Source organism: Bactrocera dorsalis, chromosome 5 (assembly GCF_023373825.1).
Source record: "Bactrocera dorsalis isolate Fly_Bdor chromosome 5, ASM2337382v1, whole genome shotgun sequence".
Classification (NCBI taxonomy): domain Eukaryota; kingdom Metazoa; phylum Arthropoda; class Insecta; order Diptera; family Tephritidae; genus Bactrocera; species Bactrocera dorsalis.
Window position 1 is genome coordinate 30995331 of NC_064307.1, and position 9736 is coordinate 31005066.

Below are 9736 nucleotides of genomic sequence, written 5' to 3' on the forward strand. Positions count from 1 at the left end.
TTTTCACACAATTTTTTTTCATATATTCTACATGTAATATAGTATTTTTTCTTTCTAAATTTTTCTTGATATCCGGTGGAAATATGGGTGACCGAAGACGCTATCTTTAAAAGTGATACTCGCGATTTCTCCATTGTGGATGATCTGAAACCGACGGGATAAATTTTATTTTAGAGTACATATGAATAGCTATCTAATGACCTTCGACTGAAACAATTCATTGATAAATAAAAAAATAATGCAACTTTTAATTTTTTTGTTTTTTTTTCGCCTGTTTTTTGTTACTAATTGTGTCATAATGTTGTCAAATATCTATTAACAATGATGATTATAGGTCATTAGATAACTAAGCCTTTACTGAAAATTCCAAAAAAAATAGACAAATAGGCCAAGAATATTGGCTGGAATCATGGATACCAGTTCGAAAAACACTGTTTCGAGAAAATGCGTTTAAAGATCTTGCAAAAATTACTAATATCATTATCGAGCGCACGACACCTCGGATCTGATTTTTAAAAACTTTCCGTTACCATCTGAGTCAAACGAAGGTTTCTACATTATTATTAAGGGTTTAAAGTAATCAAAACAGCAAAAAAATTTGTTCCGAAGTTTTGAAAATTTTTCGTCAAAATGGCACATGAAGTGCAAATTGAACCCGATAGGGCTGCACTCCTACGTAGTACGTACCCCCTTAATGCTTTAAAAATTTCACCTGTGAAGGGAATCATAGTACATATTCAGCGCAGCCGAAGTTAACCATGAAATTCTTGAATTCCCTTGTGTGCGTAGTTGATAGCACTCAATTTAGTCAGAAATAAAAAATCTCAGCTCCACCTTGCTTTGGAATTGATAGATGAGAGTATGATGTTTCCCCACTTACTTATTTGGTATATCTAGTATCTTAAAATAAAATGTATTGCTTTTGAAAACTTAAGTTTTGAAACAAATCGGAATAGCTAAGTGAATTAATAAGTAAATGTTCGATGGGAAACATCAGGAGACATTCTGCTATAGTCCCGAGTGCGGTGTTTCGACAGGTCTATAACTTCTCCATCCGAGTCCTGCTGCATCCAAGTAACCACATTGGGGTGGCGTTGTTGATGATCAGCCGACCAATTGCCTTGTATTTTGCCAAAAACGTCTCTTTGCATCTGTTCCTAGTGCTGCCCGTTGGGCGCAGACTGCCATATGTAAAATTATAGAGTTGTTTACCATCGGAATTTTTGCTGTCGATTTAGATTTCGATCCGAAAATTCTGAATCTTAAGCAAGAGTTAGTTAGAGTTGAAACCTGCACATTTCAGAAAATCTTTCTTGATTGGTATGCACCCTGTTCGATATGCCCTCCTGACTCATAAACTCGACTAACTCTTCAAGTTTCCTCAGTAATCCATTGTTGTAGAAGTCAGGTTTTTCGCGGTAAACTTTATTGTGATCCTGCGGGTGAGGAGGTGCAACGGTATCAGTTGCTGCAGCCGTATTACCCGCAGAGGCGGTGGTCGTACTTGGGTATGGGTTAGCGAAATCATAGGTGGTTGCTGTGAAGGCTTATTCTTACAGCAAGGTGCAACCTCAAAACACGTTTGCAAATGATACCAGCCACAACAGGAATTACACCTCACTGATGTAATATTCCAACGCATTACGGTCTGACAGACGGTGCGAGGGACAAGGACTTCTCTGAGGGATTGATCATACTGGGAGTCATGCTGCCTAATTGAGCTCCGAGGTGGAGTTATGGGTTACGGGTTGGACTCATGCCAGCAAGGATGTGTAGGATACGGAGCAACACTGCTGTTGCACTGCTACTAAGTGTTGATCTAAAAGTAATGACGGTATTAACATATTACCTGCCTTACGAATCCGCATCAATTCCGGTATCGTAGAGCCGGTGATTGTGGGAATCGAATAGAAACAAAAATGATATATACTGCTTACGAAAATATTGCAGATCACCTGATTTTTAAAGAGACGTAATAATAATATATAATAATAATAATAATGTACTTTTCATGCATATATTACTGTCCATGTTAGAGAAAAATTATAATAAATGGCTTCAAGAGCCCTAGGACTAGAAACGCGAACCTTAAATCGGAAAGTTTTTATCAAGGTGTTAAATATATAGACTAATGCAAAAGCCCTTGAAAATGATAAAACAGGAATGAAATTCATAGTGAGTTGAAAAAAACGGGTTATTTTGGTTTCCGGCAAAACTACGAGTCCTACAGAAAAAAGTCCATAAAATGCACTATAAAGATATCAACTGAACGTGTGCATCACATCATTCAAAAATATTTGGGTATAAGAGAGCTCTGTGCAAAGAGATTCGGAAGAGAGTTTGAAAATGTTCAAATATAAAAGCCCGAGTTTTTGCGTCGATGGTTTCATCATTTACACAAACCCTCTCCAAAGCGTGGAAAACACAACCATCGGCTGTCAAAATTATGGCGCTTTTATTTTGGCAAACGCATGGAAAAATGTTTATTGACTATCTGAAAAAGGAAAGACCATAAACAACAGCGGTTATTATATAGCCATATCAGATTTGAAGGACGAAATCACCGGAAATCGACTGCATTTGAAGAAAAATAAAATGATATTTCTCGAAGACAATGTACCGTGTACCAAGTCAGTGAAAATAGTGGCAAAAATTTTACTTCGAATTGCTTCGGTATACACTGAGTTCTCCAGTTCTGGTACCCAGCGATTGTTTTCTGTTCTCAGATCTAAAAAGAGCGGTCGCTGAAACGAAATTTTCGTTGAATGGTGACTTACAACTTACAGCAACAGTGCATTGATTTTTAGCGATGAATCAATAACTAGTGATATCGTGAATTCAATCAGGGTCGTAATTGATATATAAGTTATATCGCTCAAATTTATCTATTTTAGACACAAAAATACACTGTTATGCGAAAAACACGCTCTCTAATTTTCATTGGGATAACTCACATATTGGCCAATATATGCAGTACAAAGTCGCCCGGAAGTTAGAAAATCTTTATATTAGGTGTATGGTGGCTAAGGGAAGTATTTCCCCGATTCAACCCATTTTTGACATACAGACATACCATTATAAAAAAAGGATTATCCCTGATTTTCAATTGTATGGCATTATTCATGCAAAGTTTCATCGCGTTATATTAATTGCTTCTTGATTTGTGTACTAAAAAGTGAAAGAGACAAGTGGGATTTGAAATTGTACTATATAGGAAGTAGGAGTGGTTATTATCCGATTTCGCTCATTTTCACAGCGTGTCATATGAAAAGAATGCCAAATTCCAAATTTTATTGAAATCGGTCGTTCGGGTCCCGAGATATGGAATTTCACCAAAAATTCACCATCATCCAATTTTTACCATAGTCCCTATATAGCCTTGTCATATCAAGTTTCATTAAGATATTTCAATTTTCAGACAGACAATCAACCGGATTTCAACTTTTCTCATCACCCTGATCATTTATATACTTGTATGTATATATAACCATATCGAATAGTTTTAGGTCATACGTACAACTGTTAGGTGAACAAAACCATAACACTCTGTAGCAACAGGCTGCAAGAGCATAAAAATTCCTTACAAGACTCTGATTTGGATCGTTCAGTTAGTATATAAGATCACATTTTTTGCGTTATATATATTTACAATTTGAGCATAGACATATGTAGCTCATTAATTTGTCTAGTAACTTTTATTTTTTCAAGAATTTGCAAACACCTATCAATTAGCATTCCAACATCTGGGCGCAAATTATACACACCTGTCATAATCCAATTAATAAATGTACTTACATATGTATATATGTATGTACATGAACTTGTCTATAAATAGACATGAAAGTTGAATGTAAATAAAATACGCATATATTAAACTGTAGAAATATCGGCAAAATATTGACGGAACTAGAGTTAACTTAAGTATGTATGTCATATACTTCGACTGTTCGCCCAACACGCAGTTTTATAGACATGTCTGTACAAACAAATAAATTAGATAACTGATGCAGATTGAGTGTAGATAACAATTGCTACCGGCGTAAATCGAAAGAGATTTTACAAAAATATTGCATAATTTACATATCTACTAATCACTATCGTCCATTCAGAACAGTAGTATGTACGTTCCTATAAATCATGTATGTAGTTATTTTATTACATAAGTCATTAGTAATATGACATATAAAATATGTTCTAAGAATATTTATGCACGTTTGCTTATATTGTAAATAATAAACATATGTAGAAATGTTGTAATAATTGCGATGATTGATCAGCAGCGGCGACGTAATTGACTAATACGAAACGCTTTATCGCTTGCGAATGCAAACATATGAAGATTTATTAAAAAAGTTATGAATATCAATCACAATGCTCACGTCTAAGCAAGCGCAGAGTGATAAGTCGCTAATCGATTGGGGCAGTGCTATGTATAATTATATCTAAATATGTATAAGCAATGGAATGTATGATTTATTAATGCATATAAATACATACATACGCATAGGCTGCTATATATATTTCTGGCCTAGGCAATACTAAGTGTTGCCAGGTGGAATCTGACATTTCCATTGGAAAGTTTGACATTTTTTAGCATAACATCACTCAGAACGTTTTGTCATTTAATCGTGAATTACAGGGAATTAAAAAATTCTTCTCGGCCAAAAAATGGAATTAACTCGTGAACATTTTCGTGTGATCATTTTTCACAACTTTCGACGTGGATTATCACGAGAAGAGTGTATCGATGAACTAAAATCTTTGTATGGCTATGAAGCACCATCCTATAGCACTGTGACAAACTGGTACAACGAATTCAATCGTGACCGACGCACGCTCAAAGACGAATTCCGTGAAGGTCGTCCAAAAACAGCCGTTGTGCCAGAAAACATCGATGCCGTACGTGAACTGATAATGCAAGACCGTCATGTAACATACCTTCAGATAGAGGCATGCCTATGCATTTCTCCCACCAGCATACATTCGATATTGCATGAACACCTGGCCGTAAAAAAGGTTTGTTCTCGTTGGATCCCGCACAATTTGACAATCGCTCAAAAAAAGGCTCGTGTGGATTAGTGTAAAGAAATGCTGAAAAAATACGATCGCGGTGCTTCAAATCAAAAGACGTTTATAAGATCGTCACAGGTGACGAATCATAGATCTATGCGTATGAGCCCGAAACAAAACAGCAATCGACCGTGTGGGTCTTCCAAGACGAGCCAAATCCAACGAAAGTTGTTCGTGGAAGAAGCACTTCGAAGCAAATGGTCGCCTGTTTCTTCGGCAAAACTGGTCATGTGGCGACTGTTCCGCTTGAGCAACGTAGGACGGTCAATTCTGAGTGGTACACCACCATTTGTTTGCCTGAAGTCTTCGGAGAAATTCGAAAAACGAACAAGAGAAGACGAATCATTGTGCACCATGACAATGCGAGCTCTCACACATCGGCTCAAACCAGCGCCTTTTTGACCGGCCAAAACGTCGAATTGATGGGTCATCCGCCATACAGCCCTGACTTGGCCCCCAATGACTTCTTTTTATTCCCACACATCATGAATATAATGCGTGGTCAACGATTTTCGTCGCCAGAAGATGCTGTTGAAGCATTCAAAAACCATGTTTTGGAGGTGTCTCAATCGGAGTGGAAAAAGTGCTTCGAAAATTGGTTTGAGCGCATGCAAAAGTGTATAAATCTTGATGGAGAATATTTTGAAAAAAAAAAAACCTTTTCGTTGATAAATATGCCTAGTTTCATTATTAGGCCAGAAATATATATAGCAGCCCTCGTATGTATGCTTTTATGTTAAGCGTTAAGAACATTACTCAAAACATTAAACAAAAGTGATTACAATGGGTCTCAGTGTCAATAATTAAAGCAATAATCTCAAGTCACATTGATTCAGAGAATCCAGAGAAAGCAGTTGCAATTTCTTCGGAGATTACACCATAAGGAGCAAAAGAAAAATTAAATCCAATTTCTTACGACCAGAAAAAATTGTAAAATTAAGTATATTATGAAGACTCAAAGATGATGTTTTGTGAGATTTTATGATTAGATTATATGTACGAGGTGTGTTCAAAAAGTAGCGCGAATTTTGTGTTTTTTGAAAAATTATTTATTTATTCATGAATATCTATTTTTTCCCCATCAAAGTAATCCCCATGAGATATTATACACTTGTGCCAACGGTTTTTCTAATCTTCGAAGCACTTCAAAAAATCATTTTTCTTCTTCAGCTCCTCCTTCGATGCCGTCTTTATCTCGTCAAGAGAAGCGTAATGTCGTCCTTTCATGGGCTTCTTCAGTTTAGGGAACAAGAAAAAGTCACAGGGGGCAAGATCTGGAGAATACGGTGGCTGCGGCATCATTAGTATGTTGTTTTTGGCCAAAAAGTCGCGCACAAGCAATGATGTGTGAGCAGGGGCGTTATCGTGGTGCAAAAGCCAATTTTTGTTCTTCCACAAATCCGGGCATTTCTGGCGGATTGCTTCGCGCAAATTGCGCATAACTTGCAGGTAATATTCCTTATTGACGGTTCTTCCCTGTGGCAAGAACTCATGATGTACCACGCACCTGCAATCGAAGAAAACTGTCAGTTACGATTCGCGATACTTTTTGAACACATTTCGTATATAAGCTTGTATTTACATTCTCGAAAAAATAACGAAAGATTTCAACTAACTAAATTTATATACCCTGTTTCAATCACTACTTCATATACCAAATTTTATTTTATCTGTTTATACTAATATATACCAATACTAATCTACATACATACATATATGTATCATACTTATGTACCAAATACTTGTTCGGCATTCCTAGCATACAATTATGCTTGATTATACCTGATCGCTCATTTAAAACTTGCTCTAAGCAGCTACTAAAACCATTTGCTTCACTGGTATTAAAATTTATTCATTGATTTTATATTGAACACGATCCGCATGCGCTTGTAATAAAATGCAACTAAGCAGCTACTAATTACCATGCTCTTAGAACATTAAGTTCAACATTATGTAATTTTCTTTAATGCAAGCATGCCCGTGCCATTGTCATATGAGCATAGCAGAAAATTATATGCATTATAGCTAAACACAGATTATAATTCTACTAGCTATTGATAATATAAATGATATTTGGTTTAATCTAGGGTAATACGGATACTAGAACCACGAGAAAAGTTATGCTAATATCATAATCATGGTCGGCAGCAATTGTAGCATTACTCCCACTACCAACCACATAAACTTATATTTTCATTCTTTACACACCTCTCCTTGGAGTGGGTGTTTTCCCTAAGAAAATCTTAGCTTTTGGCTTCTGAACCATATTAGTGTTTTTCAGGCAGAAGTGGCTGATATTAAAGTGACGGTAGGCGTACTGCTAATCGCATAAGCGGTGTCCACGCCAATTAAGAAGAAGAAGAAGGCGTACTGCTACGATGTACAGGCTTTTTCAGTGAGGTGAGTATTCACTCCGACACCAGAGCGAGAATATTGAGCGCAGCCTTTGAAAAATTGAGGTGAAAACATTTCGGTAGCCTTGCCTTCGACGAACCAAGAGACATATCCGAAACCGACATTAGCCGTCTCAAACAATTTGTGATAGACCGAAGCGCTTTTAAGGATCTTATGATCTGGTTGATTGAAAAGGGAGGTGCATGAGTGCCAGACCTCATCCATTATTAGGCACATTGTACATACGGATGGTAATTAAGTCTTATCCAGCAACACATACCAGCTGCTAAATGTCTCTTAAGTTGAATAATTGGGAGCGGTGGAATATATCCCGTCTCATCCGACTGAAAGCTGAGCATTACATAGTAGATAATGTTCCAGCGTACCATCATCCGCCACGCTTGCTCTGCATTCCGACGAACCCACTTTTCAAATACCCTTACGGGTACGATCCCTGCCCTTACTACTGCAATATTACTAAGTTTCCTTTTGACGAGAAGTAGAAGTATTTTGGTCTGCCAACAGAGAATTAGAATAAGCGCTACGAATAACCTTAATTGCCAACAATTTCGGCCCGAAAGACTGAATTGTAGTAATTTAGTTTGAAGCTGCTTTCTGCTTACGGAATACGAGTACTACAGAAGAAGCTCGCTTCAGTTCCTACTTGACCCTTTGAGCCATTGTTGAATATGTAGATTTCACCTTTGAAATTATCGATCACAGAACCATTGGTACATTCTTTTATATTGGTGAATGAGTCCATTGGAGTTAGACTCGGCGCCACCACGAGAATGGCATTGCGACCAAGTAAAGGAGACTTATGAGGAATCAAACACAACGTTCTCATTCACCAATAGAAAAGAATGGTGTCATAACTTTAATTCGTTTCGTTCATTTTATTATCTAGAACTCCGAGAATTTTAGAGAACTCGAAAATAAGCTGGCATTGTGCAACACCAAAAGCTTCTTGATCATCGGGACCTCTGCGAGTCGTTCGATGCCAAACGAGGTTTCAGACAAGGCAACTCTCTATCGTGCGTGTTCTTCAATCTACTGCTGAAGAAAATAATTCGAGGTGCAGAGCTGAATCGAGATAGCACAATATTTTATAAGAATGTACAGCTACTGGCGTACGCCGATTATTTTGATATCATTGGCCTTAACACCCGCGCAGTTAGCTCTGCTTTCTCCAGATGGGATAAGGAAGCGTAGCAAATCTGCTGTCATCAAACAAACCGTCGCCGCACGCGCGACTTGGCTCTCACATCACTGTTGACGGTTATAACTTAGACTGAATAGTCGATTGAGAAGTAAAGTCCTCTCTCGACTAACAAAGGCCAAATTCTACAAGACCTTCAACGTTTTCGTCCAATTATATGGTGCGGAGGCATGGACAATGACGTAATGTGAAGAGTTGGCCTTAGGAGTGTTCGAGAGAAAGGTTCTATGGAATATACATATATGGTCTTCTACGCATTGGCAACGGTAAGTACCGCAGACGATGGAACGAAGAGCTGTACGAGATTGACGTAGTTCAGCGAATCAAGAGGCAACGGCTGCGCTAGCTATGTCATGTTATCCGGATTGAAGAGAACACTACTGCTTTGAAAGTTTTCGATTCAATACCCGCCGATGGAAGCATAGGAAAGACCTCCATTCTATTGGTGAGATCAGGTGAAGAAAGATTTGGTAACACTTGGTATCTCGAATTGGCAGCAAATGTTATCGATTTATTGCGCTTTTAGTAGTTTTTAATAGTACAGTTGTATAGGTGGTGAGTAGGAATATATTCCAATATTTGCCCTGAGCAAATTTGGTTCTTGCAGCTTCAGAAGTTGAGGAGATATGTACATTAAATTTATAAGCGGGCGGACCACGTCCAATTTTGCAAAATTTTTTGCCCACATGTGCCTCATGTCATTGCGACGCCCTGAGCTAAATTTCAGTTTTATACTTTAATTTAGTGCTTCGTTATATATTTACAATATTTTGAACGTTTTGCGACAAGAACAACTCAATCAGAATGACGTATAACTCATAGACACTCATTACCATTGCAATCATAAATATTTGAATGTAGGTCTTAAAAAGTGGTCAATCAAGTATTGCTACTAATTAAAACATTAGCGCTAATAAACTTTCTGTTTCATAAATATTATTAAACAATATAGATAAGTGGTTGAAAGGCAAACAAATACAGAAAACGTTGTAAATAACACCTGTTACATTCCCGATATGAATATGCAAATATTTACACTGTGCCAAAGATGTA